The 24,310-nt window shown below is 51.8% G+C and overlaps 1 pseudogene; it reads left to right on the plus strand.

Moving 5' to 3' along the window:
- Positions 1–10,999: 10,999 nt before the first annotated feature.
- On the plus strand, positions 11,000–12,357 carry LOC138553109 (zinc finger MYM-type protein 1-like; annotated as a pseudogene).
- The last annotated feature ends 11,953 nt before the right edge of the window (positions 12,358–24,310 follow it).

The following is a 24,310-nucleotide window of genomic DNA, read 5'->3' on the forward strand; positions in this document are numbered from 1 at the left end:
TGAGTTCACGGGGTGGTTTTTCTTCCATCGCTCTCACATATCTTCTCTGTCCTTGATATTGTGGCTGCTTTTATCTTGGCGGTTAGCCTGGGGGTGGTGTTTGTTGGTTGTAGGGTCTCCCTTGTGTTTGTAGGTTCGACCGTGGAGTGGGAAACGGTCTCCCTTCTCTGCAGACTGATTGAAAATGTCCTTCTCTTCCGCAGTTTGAACACCTTTGGGACAGAGCCGGTTCCCGGAGTGCGTAAAGTTCATGCTGCACCGATAGCATTGTCAGAGTGTCCTGGGGGGGCTCCTGGTCGCATGGCCTTACAATGGCGTCACTCTCCCTTTCAGCCTTTCAGCTAGTGGTAGTATTGCTGCGATGGTTTCATGGCGGTCGTATTTTTGTCCTGGGTTGTTTTCAATGGATGCGGAATGGGCATCCACCCTCTCGAAGATTATAGCCAGCTCACTTACTTCGTCTTTGGTCAGGGGCTTCTTTAGTAGATGCTTCTGGAATGCGGGTGACGCGCAGCCCTCGATCACCCATAGTCTTATGGCTTTGTCTGTAGAGAAGAGGTGGAACTGACAGTGTGAGCTTTTCACATGATGGCGTGTGGTAAATTTGTCAACGGATTCTTCAGGTTTTTGTTTGCACTGATTAAACATATACCGCTCATAATCACGATTGGGATCGATGATAAGTTTCCTGTTGAGGGCCGTGATCAGTGCGGCAAAGTCTGTTTTTTTCCTTTGGGGGTATGGTTTTCACAATGGTTTTGATTTCACTGCCCACTAGGTTGATGAACATGTTGCTTAGTGTGCTGCTTTAACAAAGTGATTGAAGTCTTCTACCCATTCGATCCACCGCGGTCCTTTGTCGCTTTGTGGCACGAGGGTGAATGGGAGTGGTTTCCTTAGCAGGGGCGCTTTGGATGCAGATTGCGTGGTGGGGGCTTGGGCCCCAGAGCGATCGTGCCACTCATCGTATTCTTGGCGCTTGCGTGACTCAGAAAATGGCATAGGCGGTGCATGTACGAGTGGCAGGGTTGCGCAGTACCTCTGTCGCTGACTGCCGTCTGGTGCCGCCAACCTCAGGTGTGCAGTAGACACTCCTTCTGGTGGGTGCAGATAGGCACTCATAGTTGCGTAGATGTTGGACCCCTTTTTGGACCTGGGCGCCCCATGGAAGTTGGTGGCTGGGGCGTGGTTGTCTTCAGGCCTCTCCGGACTGCTGTAGAGGTCCACTGATGGAGCTGTGGGACAGCTGCCTGCTGTTGGGTAGCTCCTGCGTGGCTGGAGTTGCAGCTGCCGATCTGACTCTCGCGTTATTGGAGCGAGAGAAGACAAGGAAGGAAAAGTTTTTATTTTACATTTTTTTACAGTGGCTGCTCCAGCGGCCTTTGGCGCGCGGGAAATGCCCTTGGTAGTGTGTACAGATGGGGCGGGATCGCACTAGAGGCTGTAGTGGGTGGCATCACCATGGAACGTTGCTGGTCGGGTGGGATCAGCCAGCTGATGTTACGCCGGATCGCTGGAGTATTCAGGTGCCCACAGGCGGGTGGGATCACCCGTTGGAAGAGCGTGTTGTGATGTGGGCGGGATCACCTCAGGAGTACTCTCGTGAGAGGGGCGGCAGGATCGCTGTATGGAGGAGCTGCGGCAGGGTCGCCGTGTGGAGGGGCGGGCCCGGAGGGAAATCACCGTCCCGAGGAGGATGTGGACGCCGGTGTGCAGGGATAAGCTGTGTCGCCAGTTGTTAAAGTTTAGACATACGCATAGGTACGGATGAAAGAAAGGACGCTACACCAGGCCGGAAAGGACCTTCTCTTTATTCCACTCCATTCGACATAAATCGGGAACTGACGTTCCTTCAATCCTGCAACTCCCCCGTTTCCTCCCGCTTCCCGCCTGGTGCCCTCTCTGTGCCTTTCAGAGTCATGTGGTGAGACATCGGGCAGTTCCAATTCCTGACCTGATTTCAGCTTTCTAATAGGTAACACCTAGACACCGTCCATAGCAAAACTATTGACATATGAGGATAAGTAGGAGGAACATGTGAAGTGAAGATGGACAAACAGCCCCTGGGCATTTGGCTTTGAACCCACGTAGCAATCACCCAAGCACATGATAATTTCCACGGCCATTACCACCCACTACGCCCCACCAAACATACATCCCCAGCGATCTCCTTGAGCTTTCTCTATTGTGCAGTATCATCAAATGATGTACCATTATGGGGCTACTTTTGTGATCTTTAAAGTCTTTTGAAATGTAATGGATTAACTGCAGCTTTAACACAGCTCCCAGTGGAAAAATAATAAGAATCTGCACCAAGTGTCTTTAGACACTTCAATTATATGCAGTTTTTCTGACCCTAGTTTAAACTTTGAAACCCCCTGATGGTCCTTTAATGGCGCACTCTACTTTTTACTGTTTCTTGACACACTACCGATCATGCATTGGCAGCTGCGGAACCCATATTGATGTTTTCTTCTAGGAAATGACATTTTTTCCATATGGGCCATTATTATTATTATTATTATTATTATTATTATTATTACTTAACTGCATGACTTTCAGTTATGCAACCCAGGCAACATGAATTGTGCCTGTGGAATTTCTAGTTTCCTCATTGGTTGAAAATTCACTGTTTCACTTAATTAAAAAAGACACAGAATTCAGTCAAGGACAGATGAAGCAATTTAAGATCATCGCCGTTAACTGTTCTTGAAGGTAGACCAGCCGCATTTCTTCTTGGAACCTGTAGCTTCAGGTTACATTTGTGAGACTCCTGCATGCGTTTAAGGTCTGTGCTTAATTAGACCAGCACTTGCCTGTAGAGTTCACTGTTGCTATCAACATTTGTAGAGGTTTCTAAATGTGTCGGTATGCAAATTGGTGCCACAGAACTAAACCACCTGTCTTTGTAGACCGGAAATACTTGGCCAGTCCTTGCTTTTCAACTGATGCCCCTTTGCATTTAGGCACTTGTAGTTCAGCTGTCCTGATTATAGTTAGGCATCTACTGGCGGCATGTAACGCACTCCTGGCAGAAAAGCCAGGGCTGGTTGAAGGTTTAGCATGTCATGGGTCCAGTTGCCATCCATGCATCCAGAATATGAACAGCTGCTGCTTTTGTTTTGAGAATACCCTGGTACTCCCATTTCTATTTCATATGAATTTGGCACTGTAACTGGTTTCAAGAGGCTGTTCTGTTATTTGTATTTTACCCCTTGTTTTTGTACCTGGCTTGTTTCTTTTTTATGGGGTGTCCGAGTGAATCATCTTTAAAGGAGACTACAATTCATCGCCTATGCCATTTTTCTGGTGTGATTTTGGTATCCTCATATATCACTTTTCCATACTCCTCTGCTGCCTTTTTTCTGTGGCATGAAAACTACCTCTCTTCTCCCCTCCATACCTTGTTTCCTCTGCTGCCTCCAATCTCCTAGCTTTTACACTTTAGCTCCTGTCTCCTTTCTTACCCCTCCCACTGCCGCCAGTCTATTTGTCTTTGCCAATCAAGGTTCCTGTTGCCAGAAATATGTTTTCCATGATGGTAAACCATCTATAATCCTTGACATGTTTCGCTCCTTTTTATGTCACTACTAGGAACATGCCTCCACAAAAGATCATTGGGGCGGACGGCATGACAGCAATAAAAGAATCTGTCGTGTCCTGTGATGTCAGACATGTCACTGTTGTAATATGCACTTCACCAGGCGATGCAATGTTTACGCTTTCCCCTTTCTGCAGAGTCAAGGCTGGTCCTTGGTGTTATGTGCCAATCACTGACACACAAGATAATTCGCCTAATTCTGCACACTATGCTATGTGTCGTATTACAGAGTGCCCTGCATGACCTTGCTGGTGGATGGTGGGGCTGCCAATGCAACAGGGTGTCTCTTCTAGTGCCATGATGTTATGTTATGTTACGTTATGTTATCTTAAAGGAGATTTATACTGTGCACTACCACCAGCTGAGTGGCCCCTGGTGCTCTGGCAAGTCTGAAAAGCAAGAGGGTAATGTGTGGGGGGGTAAGTTAGTAGTACTGAGTGGGAAAAAAGCGCAAGAGAGCTGTGATGTGCTGTTGGCAGCTTCAGTTGAGTTTACACCGTTCACTGAGCGTAGGTGTGAATTTACGACCCGTAGGCATGTGCTGTTGTGCGAGGCTATGTTTGGTTCGTTTTGTTGCGGTGTAGTGAAATGCGTGCAGTCTGTTGTGCTGTAGAGGCATGGTTGTGTTTAGTATAGAGTTTGAGAGGTGTACGCAGAGGGATGAATTTTTAGTGTGGTTGGTTAGTGCTGACACTTTATTGTAACCCCTGAGTTTTGGCTGCCTGTGGCACATATCCCTGCCAGTGTCCAACATTGTGGTTTTCTAGGGTTCCCAATCCTATTTTCTGTGCAGAGTTGTGGGTGGTTGACAGGGCTATTTAGTGGTGATACCTCCTCCACCCCCCAACCCCACCATGTTCAGAGTAATGGATGTCTACATCGCTTTATCCACTGGCCCATCCTGGTGTGCACCCACCATCACCTTCCTGGGACCGTTGAGAGCAGTGGGACCTCTTCCCTGTTCTCTTGAGCTCCATGGGCCCAATGGTTTATTTGTTTGATCCCCACTCTTTCCGCTTTATCAAATTAGGTTGGACCTGTCTCTCTCCATTTTTTCTGGCAGGGCCCTCTAAGAGAAGGGTTGCCCCTGAGTCTCCCTCTCATTTGGAGGCCTCTCTAGTTCCCTGCACTTTTTCATGGTCTGGCCTAGTCCCCTGTCTTTCCATTTGTATGTACATGCCATGGGTGTGGGTGTTGCTCATTTGTTTTCGTCCCGTTTTGGTCTGAAGAGCTAGGTTTTTAGGCATTTTCTGAATTTTAGATGGTCCTTCATGGTTCGTTTTCTCTTTTGATGGAGTTCCATAGTTTAGCGGCTAGGCAAGAGAATGCTGATCCACCAAGTCTTTTCCTCGTGTATGGTTTAGTGTCCAGGCCGATGTCGTTGCTGGATCTGTATTGTTTGCTTCTTTGGTTTTTGATCTAATCAGGATGTTGGTCTTGTCCGGGTTGACTTTGAGGTTGTTCGTGTTCATCCATTCATAGAGTTCTTTGAGACAGTCTATTAGCCTTGTGTTCTCCTCTTGTACATCTTTGACTTTGTAGATGATATGGGAGTCATCTGCACAGATGTAGCAGGTGAAGCTGTGTCTTTTGATGAGGTTGATCAGTGGAGCCATGTTGATGTTGAAGAGGAGTGAGGATACAGAGGTTCCTTGTGGGACTGCACAGGTCATGACCAGCGGCACGGATTTGAATGGTTTTATCCATACTCTTTCTGTTCTTTCAGATAAAGATTTTATCCAGAGCAGCGCTGTGTCGATGATCCATATTTCTTTCAGTGGCCCTCATTAGGACTCCGGCGCTAAACCATGGTGCTATTAGCACCATGGTCCATGCCGGAGTCCGCCGTGGCGGAATGGGGAATTACCACCCCATTCCAAGGTTGGCGGGGCGGTAATTCCCCCTTTCTCCATGGCCCTTCCCCATTCCCATTTTTGCCCCATAGGGCTCAATGAGAACGGGGACGGCAGCAATTACGGTACCGCAAATTGCGGTGCCGTAATTGCCATCAAGGTCCCTTTGCGGGTCCCTACTTTAACGGCTGGTCCAGACCAGCCGTTCAGGTCGGGTCCCGCAAAGGGACCTCGTAGTAAGGCGCTAAGGGGTTAACGGCGCCGCAGCCTTTTACAGCGCCGTTAACCCCTTAGCACCAGGGTCGTAATGACCCCCAGTCTCTTGATGAGGATGTTGTGCTTGACTGTGTTGAATGCTGTCCAGAGGTCAAGTAGTATCAGTGCTGGGTTTGTGTTGGAATCTGCATTGGTCTTTAGGTCGTCCCAAATGGTGCTAAGTGCCTTCTCTGACCCTCTCATGGATTTGATGCCGACATGTGCCTGATCCAATAGTTGGTGATTTTCTACATGTTCCAGTGTTGATTCGTAGACATAGGTCTCTAGTAGTTAGGCCAGATAGGGAATGTTTCATATCAGTCTGTAGTTAGGGAGGTCTTCCACATCGCCCATTGTATGCTCGAGGAGTGTTTCGATGTATGCTGATTTGAAAGCCTGTGGTACTCTCCCTGTTGAGAGTGATTGGTTTAAGGTTTATGTGGCATTCCAATGGTGTGCCCTGTGTCAAGATCAATTTATAGATGTCAGGTGAGCAGGGTCCATTGAGGAGCCTGCATTATTGCTTTGTTTCACCAGCTTGAGGAATTTATCTCCTGATATTTGGGTGAAGCTTTGCAGCTTGTTATGTGGTTCCAGGGTGGGTAGGGGATAGTGCGCGATCGGGTTGATTGATCTACTTTGTATAATCTGTTGTATGTCAGTGATTTTATATGTAAAGTGGTCTTTGAGATCATAGCATAGTTTTTGTGATGGTACTGGTGTGTTATTACATCGAGGTGGATTTCTCATCTCGTTAAAGATGTTGAATATTTCTTTATGGGTGTTGGTGTGTTTTGTTATTTGGTTGTCATAGTACTTATTTTTTGCTTTGAGAGTTTCCTTTTTGTATGCTTAGATTTGTTTTTGATAGTTTATTCTTTTGGTATGGTCATAGTTTTTCCCCCATTCTAGTTCAAGTATCTGTTTTTTTCTTTCATTGTATTGAGGTGGGGTGTAAACCATCTTCCCACTGCATTCTTTTGTGATGGGATGAAGGGTTTTTCCAGGCAGATGCTGTCTATTGTTTCGGATATTGTGTCTATTGTTATGATGCTGAGCAAGTGGTGGCATGAGGACGATCCTCTAGCTAACCCCACCATACTTTTACAGAATGAGTGGTGATCCCACAGATCCGGCAGTCGCTCCATGCTTGGCTCCCCTTGGTTGGATGCAGAAATCACACATAAATTTAAAGGGAACAAGAACAGGACCTGAACTATGGTGGGAAATTTGAGAGGCAGTCAGCCAGTCATCTCACAATGCCTCGACTCTCAGACAACTAAGACCAAGTAAACTTAGCGCTCCACCCCAGGGATAGAGCCAGGCTGTATCAGTCAGAGAGCTTATTTTACGAGGTGAAAGACTAGCCAACCAAAAGTACCACATCAGAACTGGAACCCATTCTCTGTGTTGCAGCCCATCAGCCAGGTACAAAACAAGCTACTTAAGGAGACACACCTGGGTTCCCCTACATCAGAGAGAGACTGGAAAGCTGGCCAATGCCCTATAAAGGGAAGGTCCGGAGACCGAAGAGCACTGAGAGGCTGAGCCAATATGGAGCCAAGTGCATGTGGTAAGAAGAAGATAGTAGGATAGAAGAAAACTGGCACAAAGTAGACCCAGGGGACAGCAGGAAAGCCCAGGGGCTGGAATGAGAAGGACACATACGGTTGGGAAGAGAGAGAGCCAGATAGTTAGGACAAGAATGCCCCAGTAAGTGGGGAAGTGGGTGTTGCGCACCCATCAGTGATCCAAAGAAAATGGATCTGCGCACCTACCTGGAGGCTTTAAGGTAAATGGTATTTCAGGAATACAGAAGCAGTAAATAATGATAAATGAAATCCACACAGGAATGATCACTTCCACCTCAACACAACAGGTGGTCATAAACACATTCCCCTCCCCCAGCATGATAAACATGTTTTTGTCCTTTAAGATATTAGCTTGTGCAGTCCTTGAATTTAGCACACAAACAGAGGCAGGGGACCCTCAAGGGGGAGTAGTGATGTGGTCAGCAAAGATGCCCACATTGCCACAGCATGTGCTGTGCAATGCACAGAAAAGAAATGTCAGACCCTTCTGTGCATTTTATTTCCAGGGAGAAATGCACCATGCATACATGAACAACTGCTGTCCCAATTGCATTTGCATTCCACAAGTACAAATAAGGACAACATGAATGCAAAATAGTTATAACAAAGAATTTGAACATAATGTAACAGCATGGACTATGCAGGGTCTGCGCGGCCGCATTCCAATGTGCATTTCCAAGTTACATTGAAGAAATTGCTGTTGTTGGGTCTGGGTTGTCTGCTTTTGGAAATGGAAAATGTCTTAGAGGTTTCGCTCTTCCCCAGATCCATTACAGAGGGATTTTAGAAAGACCCTTTTTTTCATCTCAGCTACTGTTGAAAGTTTCCATCATTCCATTTCCGACCCGAACAGATTTTTAAAAATTGTATTTTAATTTACCGTTAATTTGAAAGTTTCCATCATTCCATTTCCGACCCGAACAGATTTTTAAAAATTGTATTTTACTTTACCGTTAATTATTTCATTTGGATGGCTGAGGAAGAGTAAGCGATGCCTGAATGAAAGAGCAATACCAAAGGTGGTTCGGGAGCATAGGCTAGGCCGAGACAAGAACTGGGGGACAACTTGTATCCATGCTCAGTGCAGCAGGCCGTGTGTGTTAACTATTCCTAGTGATACCGCACGCACAACGTTTTATGTATGCAAAGTGCTCCTTTTCTTATTTTCATCATTTGTGGCGCTATGCTTGGTGCAGTAATTTCACGGCGCAGTGCTCCTCCCGCTAGACTTATAGGGCCTCATTACACGGATGGCGGTAAGGGTTTACCGGTACCGGTAAGGGTACCAGTGCCGGTAAACCCTTACCGCCTTACTACGAGGTCCCTTTGTGGGTCCCTACCTTAACGGCTGGTTTAGGACGGGACCCGCAAAGGGACCTTGGAGGTAATTACGGTACTGCAATTTGCGGTACCGTAATTACTGCCTTCCCCATTCCCATTGAGCCCTATGGGGCAAAAATGGGAATGGGGAAGTGCCATGGTGAATGGGGAATTACCGCCCCCACACACCGTGGAATAGGGTGGTTATTCCGCCATTCACCATGGCGGACTCGGTAAAATACCGGCAGCAACCATGGCGCTAATAGCGCCATGGTTACCGCCTTCCGTGTAATGAGGCCCATAGTCTCTGAAGCAGCCATACATTAATGGTCCCCTCCTGAGCAAAGCTACGGAACTAGCAGGGTGGACACATCAGGAAGCAAAACAAAAGGCGATGGCTGCTGGACGGTTTAGAATTCATCTTAAAACATCTGACAATTGCTCTGTCCAGACCACCGTTCTTCGCCTGCCAAGCCATTACAGAAAGGGGAAAGACCATATGCAAATCAGGCCTGGTCCCACCCTAGAGACTCACGCTACAACTCACTGATGACTCCCATCCATCACCTCTTTTGTTTTGCTGTAATATCAGGATGCAGAGCAGGTCGCCCTGCACCAATTGTCCGGCCCTCATTACAACACCGGCGCTACACCATGGCGCTATTAGCACCATGGTTGGTGCCGGTGTTGTAACGGGTCCGCCATGGTCAATGGGGAATTACCACTCCATTCCAAGGTTGGCGGGGCAGTGATTCCCCATTCAACCATGGCCCTTCCCCATTCCCATTTTCGCCCCATAGGGCTCTATGGTAATGGGGAAGGCGCTAAGTACGATACCGCAAATTGCGGTACCGTACTTAGCACCAAGGTCCCTTTGCGGGTCCCTACTTTAATGGCTGGTCTAGACCAGCCGTTCAGGTCGGGTCCCGCAAAGGGACCTCGTAGTGAGGCGCTAAGTGTTTAATGGCGCCGCAGCCTTTTACGGCGCCGTTAAACACTTAGCGCCAGGGTCCTAATGAGGCCCTCTGTGTCTTGTTTTTTATACAGACTTTTGTCTTACCACAGCTTCCGTTTAGAAGGACTCAACCCTGTTCACGTGTATTGGCCTTCCACACGTGCTGCCAGGCAGCACTGAATCCTGCAAGGGGCACACCTATGATGTCTAAGAACCTGTATATGCCCTGTATAGAAGAATATCCACAGAAGACATTTTCCAGCCTAATGCGCAGTTCACGTGCTCTTGTGGCTGAGACTTCTCGACTAAAAGACCTGGGTTCCCACGGCACTGGGCCTCATTCCGAGTATGGCGGTAGGGGGTTAACAGCACCGGTAAGGATGCCGGTGCCGTTAACTCCCTACCGCCACATTCCGAGGTCCCTTAGCGGGTCCCACCAGGAACGGCTGGTCTGACCAGCCGTTCTTAGCGGGACCCGTTGAGGGACCTTGGAGCTAATAACGGTCCCGGAATTTGTGGGCCCGGGATTAGCTCCTTCCCCCATTCCCATTCCAATTGGGGGCTCAAATGGGAATGGGGAATGGTTTTCTGAATGGGGATTTACCGGGTCCTCCAAGGTTGGGATGACCCAGTAAGTCCCCATTCAGAGACACCGGACCCGGGTTTTAATAGCACCATGGCTACCTCCAAACTCGGAATGACCCCCACTGTCTGTTTAAGAGGGTGCAGAATTGTTTATTTCTTACCTGGGCAACTTCTGGCACAGCCTCTAACATTGTGGACCATTTTTACCCATTTCCTTGGTAGTTGAAAGTGGAGGTGCGATGTGCGTGTTGATTACACAAGCGACAGTCGGGCGCAATATGCCAGTCCCCCGGCGTGCCATCAGCTCCAGCCTGCACGCAGACACAGGAAGGGGCTCAGGCTTTGGCTCGGCCATCACTTTCCATTTCAAATAGCATTTTCAGTAAAAGCAAGTAGCGGCGCTAGTCTAAAAATCATGATGTCTGCCTCCTTCTCGCTGCTAGGCACGCCTGTGTATGCACACAGCGATTAATGTTGCTGTGACTGACTGTGACTTTGCACATGGGATGCAAAGTGCGGGCTGTGTGTGTTTTTTGTTGTTGTTCTGAAGAAGTGTCAAGGGGCAGGGGCCTTGGTCGTGTAATCCCTACTGTGCCGGCCCCGGGAACAATGACAATGAATATCAATGTTTAATGCTGTAGTTATGACTGCGCAGAAAGATTTCCCAGTAAATGCTGTTGTTAGAAATCAAATAATTTAAGAAATGCTGCACTTTATTCTATTGTTCAAGGGTAGTCTACCATGTCACATGGAGTGCATACATCAAGTAGGCCAAGTGGAAGCCAGCAAAGAAAAGTAAGAAAAAAGGAATTAATGGCTCTAAACACTGGCTAGATCCATGCATCAATTTGCCAGGAGACCAGATGATGGCCAGGGTTCATCCAAAGACGCTGCTCCTCGGTCTCCAATGGGTGAGGCTGAGTCCTCTGATGCTAGCGTGCATTCTGCAGGAAAGCAAGCAACGGACAAGGATGCATTTGAAGCAGAAGAGAGTGAAGTTAAGGAGAACAATTGGAACATTTTAAGTGATGCTTCTTTCTGGAATATACCTGTACCCGATTATTTCCGGGTTGAGAGCTTCACACGAGGAAGTGCTTCTTTTCAGAACAAAGATGGGCCTTTCGGTGTTGCAACGAGCCCAGATGCAAAAGGAGATGTGCGCCAGCTATCAAAAGAGTGGTTTTACAAGGTGATGCCAAATGGCGAGAAACAGCTGCGGTCACGGCTGGTTTACTCACTCATCAGCGAGAAATGATACTGCTTTTGCTGCCGACTCTTTGCAGTTAATGCTATAGATACGACATCAACATTTTTGACTGGGTTTCGGATGTGGTGGGTACTGTGCCCAAAAGTACATCACCATGAGACACCCGAAGAGCACCTACATTGCCTTGAAAAATGGAAAACCTTGGCAGCGGGACTTAGGCTGCACAAAACAATTGACGCTGAAAGTATTGCTATGATGGATGTGGAGAAGAAAAAGTGGAGGGACGTCTTGCACAGGTGGCTTGACGTCACATTGTTTCTTGCCAAGCAGAATCTGGCACTCTGTGGCCTCAAGGAAGGTGAATCTTCATTGAATAAAGAGAACTTTCTTGAGATGTTCGAGATGCTTTCTAAATATGATCCAGTGCTTAAATAGCAGACCACATGTAAACCTAAAGCCTCAGTATGTGATCTTGCAACAAAAATTCAGAATGAGTTTATGAATATCCTGGCAAATCATATGAAGGAGCTGCTTGTCTTAGATATAAAGACTGCAAAGTGTTTTGGGATCATGTTCGATAGCACACCTGACATATCACACACTGACCAGATGTCCGAGGTGATACACAATGGCAAAGTTGAAGTCATAGAAGTGTTTCTAGGATTTTTCCCTTTAAAGGGGAAAAAGCTGCTGACCTCAATTCTGAGATTCTTAAAAGTTTGGAAATGGATGGACTTGACATAATGAGGAGGTGCCACGCTCAAGGTTAGGATAATGCTGCCACTATGGCTGGAATCCATGGAGGTGTACAAGCCATTCTGAAAAGAAAGAACAGAAAAGCTATGTTTAATGGATGCGTGGACCATTCGCTTAACTTGTGCGGTCAGCACTCTTGCTGGAAATGCATCATGCGTGACATATCTTGCAACTCTTGCCACACTGTTTTCCTTCTTTGCTGCTTCCACTCATCGGTGGGATGTTATAAGTGAACACACTGGAATGTCAGTCAAACTGCTACCAACAACACGCTGGAGTGCTCCTTGTGCTGCAGTTAAGCCAGTGAAAGAAAAGCTTGCAGTGATTGACGCTCTGTGATCCCTCAAGAAAATGTGGACACAGGAGGTACAACACAAGGGCCCTCATTACAAGTTATGCCGGTAGCCATGCCGCAATTTGCGGCATGGCTGCCGGCAAAACCGCATCCGTGTCCGTGTCCTCGGAATGAGGACTTACCGGACCATTCCGAGTCCGGATGGCCCGGTAATTCCTCACTCGAGGACACGGACACGGTTCATCCCCATTCCCATTTCGGCCCCCATAGGGCTGAATGGGAATGGGAGAGGGAGTAAACAACGGGCCATTACGAGATGGCCCGTTGTTTGCTCCCTCTTCCCCTCGCGGTACCCGGTATGCACGCCTGGTTTTCCCAGGCGTGCTTAACATGTGTCCCGCGAGGGGAACTTGTAATGTGGCGGAACGGGTTGAACAGCGCCGCAGCCTTTTACGGCGCCGTTTAACCCGTTCCGCCAGGGTCGTAATGAGGCCCAAGGTCTTGTGCCTGCTCTCTCTGATTTCACGTTTGTGTGCTACCTTTACTTTTGTTGTGATGTACTTGAGGAAATTAATCTTAACCAGCACTACCTGCAGAGAAAGGGTTTACCTCTTGGCAAGATGGTGACAAAGGTAGAAACGCTAAACATTTTCTTCACGAGAAGCGCAGTCACCCAGTGGAGCATGCAATTGAACGGGTGGTTTTAAAATCAGACGAATATGGAATTTAAGTACAGAGAAGATCCAGGTTCAAGAAGAGGATGGCAGGGGAGCAATCAAGAGAAGCTGGACTCACTGTGTAGGAAGAAAACAAGAGGGCAATGCTTGAGTGCATTGATCGTTTTTATTCTGAACTCCAGATCAGATCAAAAGCCATAAAGGAAGAAGCAGCCATGTTTGAGGCTGTTCAAGCCAGGACTTTCATATCTGCCACTGAAGATGAGTTATGGTGTCCATTGCAAAATTGGCCACTTTCTATGTGAGCTTTTAATAGAAATACCAAGGCTGAGAAGGCACCTGAAAGCAGGAGATATTGATCTCGAAGAAGCCAAAGACTGGTCAATATTTGATGTTTTGAAATTCATAGCTGAATGGGACAGACTAGAATCTCGCCCCATCCTCTCACTAAGCCTACAATTATTTGTTGCAATCTGTGTGTCTGTGGCTTCATGTGAGAGGAGTTTTTCGAAGTTGAAACTTACAAAGGACTATTTGCGATCTACTAGAGGACAGTCAAGGTTTTCCGATCTTGCGATATTATCAATTGAAAGGGATATGGCGAAAGGCATTGATTTCGATGAAGTGATTCACAAGTTTGCAGGAAGGCCAAGAAAAGAAAGTTCTGATTTAGTTCAGATTAAGAGGGTAATTCATAGAATTTCGCAGAAAAGTGTCGCAAGCGGATGGCGCAGAGTGTCCACGTGCGATTGTCTGCGCCAGGCACGTGCGCTAAAACCGATTTCCGCGCACAGCGTATTCATGGATTTTAGGCTCCCAAACCAGCTGTGGCGCAGAGAATCGCAGAGAATCGCAGCGACCCTGCAGCAGCACCAGTAACGCCCCGAAGAACGCCCTTGCGCCAGGAAAAGCCATCAAAATCGCTAAATCATTGCAAAGGGCTGCGCTAACCCTGGACCAGTTCACCGGGCTGGCAAACAGCAAACGCCAAGCGGGGAACGTGTATTTCAGGGGTGCGCGGGAAGTTCCACACGCGATTTCAGCAGGGTACGTGTATTTCCGGGGTTCGCGTGAAGTTTCACACGCGATCGGGCCTGGGGGAGCGTGCTACGTGTATTACAGGGGTTCGCGTGAACTGACTCACGCGATCGGGCCTGGGGGAGCGGGCTACGTGTATTTCAGGGGTTTGCGTGAATTTTTTCACGCGATCGGGCCTGGGGGAGCGGGCTACGTGCATTTCAGGGGTTCGCGTGAACTTTCTCACGCGATCGGGCCTGGGGGAGCGGGCTATGTGTATTTCAGGGGTTAGCGTGAACTTTCTCACGCGATCGGGCCTGGGGGAGCGTGCTACGTGTATTACAGGGGTTCGCGTGAAGTTGCACACGCGATTGTCCCAGTGCGAGCAGGGTACGTGTATTTCAGGGGTGCGCGGGAAGTTCCACACGCGATAGTCCCAGTGCGAGCAGGGTACGTGTATTTCAGGGGTGCGCGGGAAGTTCCACACGCGATAGTCCCAGTGCGAGCAGGGTACGTGTATTTCAGGGGTGCGCGGGAAGTTCCACACGCGATAGTCCCAGTGCGAGCAAGGTACGTGTATTTCAGGGGTGCGCGGGAAGTTCCACACGCGATAGTCCCAGTGCGAGCAGGGTACGTGTATTTCAGGGGTGCACGGGAAGTACCACACGCGATAGTCCCAGTGCGAGCAGGGTACGTGTATTTCAGAGGTGCGTGGGAAGTTCCACACGCGATACCAGCAGGGAATGTGTATTACAGGGGTTCTGGGGAGTACTACACGTGAATTGGCCGTGTGGGTCCTCCCAGGTGTACGCACCACAACCTCCACGGCCCCTGCAGGCAGCCCACACCACGGGGGACTACCCTGCACCCCTGCTCATGTCCCGCAGGCAGCCCATTCACCATGGGCATGCCCCCCAGCCAACCCACATGTCACCTTGCACTACTGATCAACAATGCATGTCTCCTACCACCCCCACCCCCCAGCCACCAGGGGCAGCCTCCAGCAGGCCCCCACTCATGTCTCCCACCACCCCCACCCCCCAGCAGTGCAGGGTCACCCTCCACCAGGCCCCCACTCATGTCCCCCTGCACCCCCACCCCCCAGCATCCAGGGTCACCCTCCACCAGGCCCCCACTCATCTCTCCCACCACCCCCACCCCCCAGCCACCAGGGGCAGCCTCCAGCAGGCCCCCACTCATGTCTCCCACCACCCCCACCCCCCGGCAGTGGAGGGTCACCCTCCACCAGGCCCCCACTCATGTCTCCCACCACCCCCACCTCCCGGCAGTGCAGGGTCACCCTCCACCAGGCCCCCACTCATGTCTACCACCACCCCCACCCCCCAGCAGTGCAGGGGCAGCCTCCACCAGGCCCCCACTCATGTGTCCCACCACCCCCACCCCCCAGCCACCAGGGGCAGCCTCCAGCAGGCCCCCACTCATGTCGACCACCACCCCCACCCCCCAGCCACCAGGGGCAGCCTCCACCAGGCCCCCACTCATGTGTCCCACCACCCCCACCCCCCAGCCACCAGGGGCACCCTCCACCAGGCCCCCACTCATGTCTCCCACCACCCCCACCCCCCAGCAGTGCAGGGTCACCCTCCACCAGGCCCCCACTCATGTCCCCCTGCACCCCCACCCCCCAGCATCCAGTGTCACCCTCCACCAGGCCCCCACTCATGTCTCGCACCACCCCCACCCTCCGGCAGTGCAGGGTCACCCTCCACCAGGCCCCCACCCATGTGTCCCACCACCCCCACCCCCCAGCCACCAGGGGCAGCCTCCAGCAGGCCCCCACTCATGTCTCCCACCACCCCCACCCCCCAGCAGTGCAGGGGCAGCCTCCACCAGGCCCCCACTCATGTCTCCCACCACCCCCACCCCCCCAGCCACCAGGGGCAGCCTCCAGCAGGCCCCCACTCATGTCTCCCACCACCCCCACCCCCCAGCAGTGCAGGGGCAGCCTCCACCAGGCCCCCACTCATGTCTCCCACCACCCCCACCCCCCAGCCACCAGGGGCAGCCTCTAGCAGGCCCCCACTCATGTCTCCCACCACCCCCACCCCCCAGCAGTGCAGGGGCAGCCTCCACCAGGCCCCCACTCATGTCTCCCACCACCCCCACCCCCCAGCCACCAGGGGCAGCCTCCACCAGGCCCCCACTCATGTCTCCCACCACCCCCACCCCCCAGCCACCAGGGGCAGCCTCCAACAGGCCCCCACTCATGTCTCCCACCAACCCTACACCCCAGCAGTGCAGGGGCAGCCTCCACCAGGCCCCCACTCATGTCTCCCACCACCCCCACCCCCCAGCAGTGCAGGGGCAGCCTCCACCAGGTGCTCACAATCCCCAATCATGTGCGTAATGGACAGCCTCCACATCCAAAAAGCCCTACCAAGTAACCCATTCACCCACATGGAAATGGAAATCACATGTTACACCCCCAATGTTCATGAAGCTAATGAACCCATGTCCGTCACCAACAATGGTTGCAATATAATGGGAAAACACACAACATGACATGCATGAAACCAATGAGATGATACCACACAGTGAAGTATGCTAACAAAATTGTATTAAAAAAAATTAAGAATGCAAAAGAAAGAAAACTAACTACAATGTGAATGAGAACAAAAAACATGCATGTCCGTATAAAAAACTACCAAGTGTCCATGAGCCCAACTGAACAAAGGAAACCTATTAAAAAAACCTACCTAAAAATAAACTATATACAAAAAGTGGAGCAGTGTCCGTCGACTCCAAATCATAATTCGAAAGAAAGGAAACCTAAAACTAAAGAACTATATACAAAGGCGGCGGGCTAGTCCAGCGGCTCACTCCGTGGTGTCCCGGGCCAGGGCATCATCGAACTCCTGTTCGATGTCCCGGAGACGGTCCAGTTCCATGGCCCGAGGGTCCGCAGGGACGATGCTGTGTCCTCCTCCAACCCCCTGCGGATTGCCTCGAGGCACTCCGCCCGCCTCAGGGCCCTCCGCATGGAGTTCTCCGCCCTGACCATTGTGAGCCGCGCCTCTTCCGCCCGCCGCCGCTCCGCACCTATGGCGTGGCCCAACCGCTGCCACACGGAAGACACTCTCTGTCCTGGGTCCCCCTGCCCTCCGGCCGATGGCCGCCCCTACGATGTTGAAAGCCCTGAGCCTTCATGGCTCCCAACATGTTGCTGCTGCTGCTGCTCTGCCTCTGTCCGTGCACTGCCTCCTGCTGCCTGCACATCCTCCGCCGGCTGGGGTGCACTTGTTGATGTGGCCACCCCTGCTGGACCTCCGACTCCCGACTGTGGCAGGGAGGCCTCCTCCACCAGCCTGGCCGCAACGTCAGAGGCAGCTCCACAGGGCACCGAGGTGACTGATGGGTGGGAAGATGGCAAAGAGGACGACTGGCGCGTAGGGGGTCCAGTTGAGGAGGGGGTCGGAGCAAGCCCCATCAGACGGAGGAATCCGGCCTGGGTGACCTGTCCCAGCAGGCTGACGTGGTCAACGAGCCATTCGAGATGACGTGCAGACTCTCCATGAAAAGACTGCAGGTCACCTCGCATGGCCCGTTGACGCAACGCCACACCAGCCAGGACAGGCTCAACCCGGACCTGGATGGCCACGTCCGCAGGCAGAGGAAGGCCAGTTGACGTCAGCTCATCCCCTGCCTGAAAACGGGTCTGGACGTAGGCATCCCTGCTGGTGCAAGATGATGCAGGGACAGGATCGGGGACAGGATTGCACACAGGCACCTCCGCGGCCGCCTGTGCTGCCTCCTGTCCCTGGTCCTGCACTGCACCACTAGCACCAGTGGGATCCCCACCTCCAGACCCCGTCTCTGGTGCTTGCGCGGCCCCCTCCTCCACCAAACCCCCCACCAACCTGGATGACTCCGTGCCATCTTCCCCTGTTGGGCCCTGTGGGGTCCCAGCTGCCCCTCCTGCTGCCGAGGAGTCCAACTGCAACCTCCGCCTCTTGGACCTCCCCCCGGCAGCTGCGGCCTGGGACGCGGCACCGGACTCCTCACTCCCCGACGAGATGACAACACGGGAGGGGAGCCGGGCCTTGCATCTCCGGCTGGCGGTCGGATCCCCGCCGCTGTGCTCCACAGCACCTTCTCCAGCCTCTTCAACAGTTGACGCTGCAGACAGGGAGAAACAAAACACAGGCATCAGGGCACTGTACAATGGACACATACACGCATGACAGTTGCACATGAGTGGCATTGGCAAACCTCAGACATGTCATCACAATCCCCAACACACATGTCATTGCAGCTGGCACACATGAGCCATACCACAGCCATTTTGCAACTGCCACCCCCATCCCTACACATACAACAGCATCAGCAGCCAAAGGGGAGCCAGACATCACATGCAACACAGGAAGTGCACCACACATGTACACACACCACCACACTTGCATGCATGTCTACACCTCTGCCAAGTGTCGCACTGTTCAGACGGGCATCCATGTCACATCTGCCAATCAGGCTTCCACATACCGCTGTCACATGCATCCATGTTGCATCACTGTTGCACCCTTGACAAATACACACACATGCACATGTACACAGTGCTCATACATGCAGCCGAAAACAACATACATGCCTGACATCACATTCATCCAAACATGTGTGCACGCACAACTGCATTTGCCATGCAAGCCCACACACACAAGCACCATCCATGTCTCACACATTACAGCCCTCGCATGTGTCAGCCCCACGGCTCTGTACACCCCCACCCATACTCCACCCCATACAAACAGATCTTCAACCGGCACAATGGCGAATGATCACCACACGCCCTGCTCACAACCAGGATGCATGTACACTCACCGCTCGACTCCAGACGGGTCTGCCTCTCTAGGACCTGGACGTGGAGCGCTGGGGATATGCGTTCCAGGACCCCCATCTGTTCTTCCGACAAGTGGCCCCGGCGCCCCTTGGCATCCGCTGCCTTCAAGAGGCGCCGGGCCTTGTTCAGGGTCCTGGACCTGAAGTCCTCCCAGCGCTTCCTGACATGTTGTAAGTCCCGGACTGCCACCCCCTCCGCGTTGATGGCAGTCACGATGTCAGTCCAGATCCGAGTCCGTCCTTCCTTGTCGGCGCTGGAACTTCCAAAGAGGGCATCATACTGCCCCAGGACTTGCTCCACCAGGACACCAACTTCGGTGGCACTGAAGCTGGTGCCCCTCTGCCTCTCTGGCCGGGGGTTGTCAGTGGTCACAGATGTTGTATGCCCCGACATGACAACCCCAGAGGCAGGAGTGTGTGGGCAACTGGGTCCTGGGGCTGGGCTGTGGAGCGATGGAATTCCAGTCGGGAGTCTTCGGTTCCAGCAGGGGTGGTCACAGCAACAGCACCCCTGGCTGATGTGCAGGCAGCAAATGGCAGTGCACGTGGGCAGCAGGCAGTCAGGCAGCAGCAGATGGCAGGTGGGAGCATGCTCGGGGCTCTGGGGGGCAGTAGTTCGGCCTTCTGGGCAGGAGCGTGGTCTTCCGTGTGCTTACGCGTGGCCAGCTTGGTACGGAGTGATTTGGCACGTGAAAATCCTGCACGTCAGCGTGAAAACCGAGGAAAGGCCCTTAGCGCGTAAGCGCGTCAGCACGCATACGCGAATCCATTGGACCAAAGGCCCTCAGCGCGTAAGCGCGTCTGTGACGTGACCCGCACGGGTGTTTCCCACACACCACGTGATGACAGAGCACACATGGAAAGACTGCACGTCAGAGTCTCATCGCGTGTAATTGGACAGCACGTCAGAGTCTCATCGCGTGTAATTGGACAGCACGTCAGAGTCTCATCGCGTGTAATTGGACAAAAGTGCGTGTACACGCGATTGGCCTATGTACGTGTATATCAGGTGTGCGCGGACACTTACACACGCAAGTACGTCAGCGCACCTGTATCCCGGTGTGCGCGCCAATTTCCACACGCTATTGTACTGGGCACTGGATTGGAGGGGTGCGCGGGTCACACGCTCGCCTACAACACGCGCAACGCATTAATTTGCGCGCTAACAAAATAACTAGCTCAGACCCAGGATGAACATACCGTTCCTAGCAGCAGTGGGCATGGCCTACCAAAGGAGGAGGAGGAGGATAGTCAGGGCCAGAATATTCACACACAGAACCAGCCTTTTCGGGATGCCTGATGACCAGGTGCATGGGAGGTACAGGTTTCCACCACACATCATACTGGACCTGGTGAGTGAGTGGGAGGACGACCTCACATCACCCACCCTGTGCTCCCAAGCACTCAGCCCCCTAGAAAAGGTCCTCAATGTACTGCACTTCTTAGCCACTGGATCATTTCAGCGGACAAGTGCCATTGTGGGTGGTGTATCACAGGCCACCCAGTCACGGTGCCTACACCAGGTCTTGAATATCATCACTGCACGCCCATCAGTCCGCAGGCACATATACCTGCCCAGAACACCTGCAGAAAGGCATGCTGCCGCCCTGGATTTCTACGCTGTGGCACGATTCCCCAAAGTGCTAGGTGCCATTGACTGCACCCATGTGGCTCTACGTCCCCCCAGGGCATCTGAGCACATCTATAGGAACCGCAAGCACTGGCATTCCATCAACGTGCAGGTAGTATGTAATGCCAAGGGAATCATCACCTCACTATATGCCAACTATCCTGGGTCAACCCACGACAGCTTCATTTACCGAATGTCCACCCTAAGCCGGGACCTAGAAGCTGGCCGGCATGGCGATACATGGCTGCTTGGTGAGTATGAATGCCACTGCACATGCATGCATGTCAGATACTGAGCAAGGTCACAACCCCACCAATGATACCAATCACCACCTCCACAGGGGACAGTGCCTACCCTCTCAGCCCCCACATGATGACGCCAATTCGGAACCCCACCACGCCACCCCAGGTAAGATATAACGCAGCCCACATTACAACCCGGGGCATAGTGGAGCGCACATTTGGAGTGCTGAAGTCACGCTTTCGCTCCCTTGACCGTTCTGGCGGGCAGCTGTTGTACGATCCCCCAGTAGTGTGCAGGATCATAGTGGCAGCATGTGTCCTGCACAACGTTGCAACATGCCGGGGCCTGGCCGTGGACATGGTGGTGCCCCCCCATCCCCAACCACATGCACAGCCGCTGCGCATGGGAGGGGAAAGGGCACGGGGGAGGCAGCCCGTACACAGCTAGTGGCTAATTACTTCACATAGAAATCACACCCCTGTGGAGTGAACACTGCCCTGGCACATTCCATCTGACAATCAATGATGACTCAACCTGACACTGATCCTGAATGTCTGGAGAAAGAACCGTGAAAACCATATCAGCCTGAGATTGTTCACCTGGAAGTGTCACAATGTGTGCATCCCTACCCACACTGACACCACCAATGCAGTTTTGTGAAGTTACAAATTCAAGCAGCTGAAATGAATACCCACTTGCAAAATGCAACAAGAGGACAGTGCCATGTCAGCCAACCCAACCCCAGCACCGCCACACGACACACCGTGCCATGTCATGCTATTTGCACGTAAACAAAGTAATCCCCACAACATGACACTAGTGTCACAATGTACGGTGTCCCTATTAGAAACTTGCAACACCTGAAATGCTCACAGTAATGCCGGACCAACAACAAACTTGAGCACGTACTACCATTAACATGACATCACTAATGTATAATATTAGGAGTCTCACCACCTGGAAATGCCTGCACTCCCACCACTACCAACTGTGCAGTGTTGGCGCCTGTAGAGTTGTAGGTGCACTGCTGCCAACATGGACCACATCTCCAGACTAGAGGTCCTTGTGTAGACATGAGGAAGGGACCTGCAAATTTGGAGGTAGACACAGAAGATGAGTTACACATCAATGCAACATGCAGTGTACAACACAACAGCAGTATGCACTAGGAATGTATACACAGTATTGACTACAGACTGCCCACACAGCTCATGGGAGTCCAACGTCACTGTGTAATTCACTGTCACGTGGGCACACCCTTTGCAAGCCCATGGAAACGGGAAGCAGGAGGGGTGTGTGTGACTCAAACCCAAGCATCTGAACCAAATACATTACAAGCCTGCATGTGCCCAGCCACAATGCAGCGTATGCCCACAGGAACCACGGAAGCCAACAAATTGTCCCAAAAAAATTGGGAATAAAAGAAATAAAAATAAAAATAAAAAAAAATAAAAATAACAATCAAAAATGGCCATTGAAGGGCCCGGGGGGGTTGGGGAGGCCACCCAGGAGGTCCGAGGACAGGATGCACACCAGAACCCACCTGCGTGGATCCTGGGGAAAAAAAACACCTCCATGGGCTCATGGCCCACACGGCTACCCTATTGTGGGAGCATCACTGCTGTCGCTATTATCACCCTGTGCAGCTGCATCCGGAGGTGGTTGCACTATGGGAGTCAGCCCACGCAAGGCCCTAGTCTGCTCCTCCATGGCTGCAAGCATGCGGGTGTGGTAGGTCTGGTTCTGGAGGATGAGTGTGCCGAGGTCCCCATGCAACAACTCACAGGATGCCCGGACCTCCGCCCTCGTTGCCTGCATCTCAGCTGAGAGCGTACGGGTGAGACGCTCCAGCTGCTGTTCTGTCCTTTGGTGTGTAGAAGCCTCAAGCTCAACAAGAGTCGTCCTGAGGTGAAGGAGCTCCTGCCTCAGGGCTTCCCTGTGGCCCTGGGACTCAATGGAGATGGCCTCCTGCAGAGTCGCCAGTGCCGCCCGCCTGTCCCTGTTGGACCCCAACATGTCCTCCCTGTGTGACTGGCAGATGGTGTCGGTTGCCTGCTCTAGTCGCTCCATCAGCCTTTCAGGGGGGACAATGGAAGTGGCCACCCTATCCATGGGCTGAGCCATCATCTCGGATGATGCTGCCTGTTGGGTTGCCATACCGTAAATGGATTGCTCCCATGCAGTATTGCCAGGTGCCGTACGGCCACCACGTCGGCGGGCACCACACCTGTCTGGGGCAAGGCGAACTGCGCCTTGCTGTGCCGACACTGCCTGAGGCTGCAGGACTGCATTCCCCCTCTGATCTGCTGGCCCAGGAACAGGATCAGATGTCGCGGAGTGTGACCCTGCATCCGTAACCACCAAAGGCGTAGCTGCCAACACTGACATCCCCATTGAGGATTCTGACCCTGGTGCAGGTGGGTGAGACAGAACAGAATCCCTCCCTGGAACACTCACCTGTGACGGCACGTAGGTCTCATCCGAATCAACACCTGAGTACAGCTCGGGGGAGGTGCAGCCAGAGACACCCCTTGAGAGCAGGACCTGCAGCACTTGTGGGTTCTCACCCACCACCACACCACGTCCCTCACTGGTGGTTGGTCGGCCCTCGGGCCCCTCCTGGGTCAGCACCATCTCCACAACCCCAGCAGTATCAGGTGCGTCTTCCCCTGCAAAGACATAAAAACAAAGAAATGGAAACAGGCATTAGCACCATGTCACACAATGAGGGCTGAGAAGCAAGAGAAACAGTACTTGTTTGACACATGTCCCACATGACTAAAACCCTCCCATGCATGCAGCCTCACTGCGTATGAAGGGCAGGCAAATGGCACACACTGATGACAACAAGATTGAAGATGAACACATTTTCTGCATGCTGCCTGGCAGTGGCATCACACATTGGCCTGTGATTGGCAGGTGAAACACACATGCCATCACACAGATGGCATGTACCATTGCTATTGAGTGAAGATGGAGAGGAGGGCAGCACCTATGCATACTGTCCAGTTCTCGCATGTAATAGTTTTACTAATTCTATCAGGTCAGATTCTTCACCTGGAGCTGCCAGTCCGAAATGGTGCAATTGCACAGGGACATGTTTGAACAAATGATATCCAGGTAACTAAGTCACTCAACTTTACCATAGCCATGTCAGACATGTGACTAGAGGACTGCGACATGCCTAGTAAAAGTGGTGGAATGGTAAATATCTGACTAACTGAACAGTGCTAAATTTTGCAACAATGTTGTGGCAAGGTGACACTTCAAGGGCAACTGGCGTGCAGTTGGACTACATGTCTACTGTTGGCAGAAGGGATACAGCTATGGCCAAATGCAGCTGCGCAGGATGTATTGCATGAAGCACATGGATGACCCATACGACTCAGGCGCACACACTCTCACCTGGCACACAAACAGAAGCCCTCACACACACCATGCACATGGATGACACACACATGCATGTGCAC

The sequence above is a fragment of the Ambystoma mexicanum genome, chromosome 1q (genome assembly GCF_040938575.1).
Source record: "Ambystoma mexicanum isolate Mex_15411 chromosome 1q, UKY_AmexF1_1, whole genome shotgun sequence".
Lineage (NCBI taxonomy): Eukaryota > Metazoa > Chordata > Amphibia > Caudata > Ambystomatidae > Ambystoma > Ambystoma mexicanum.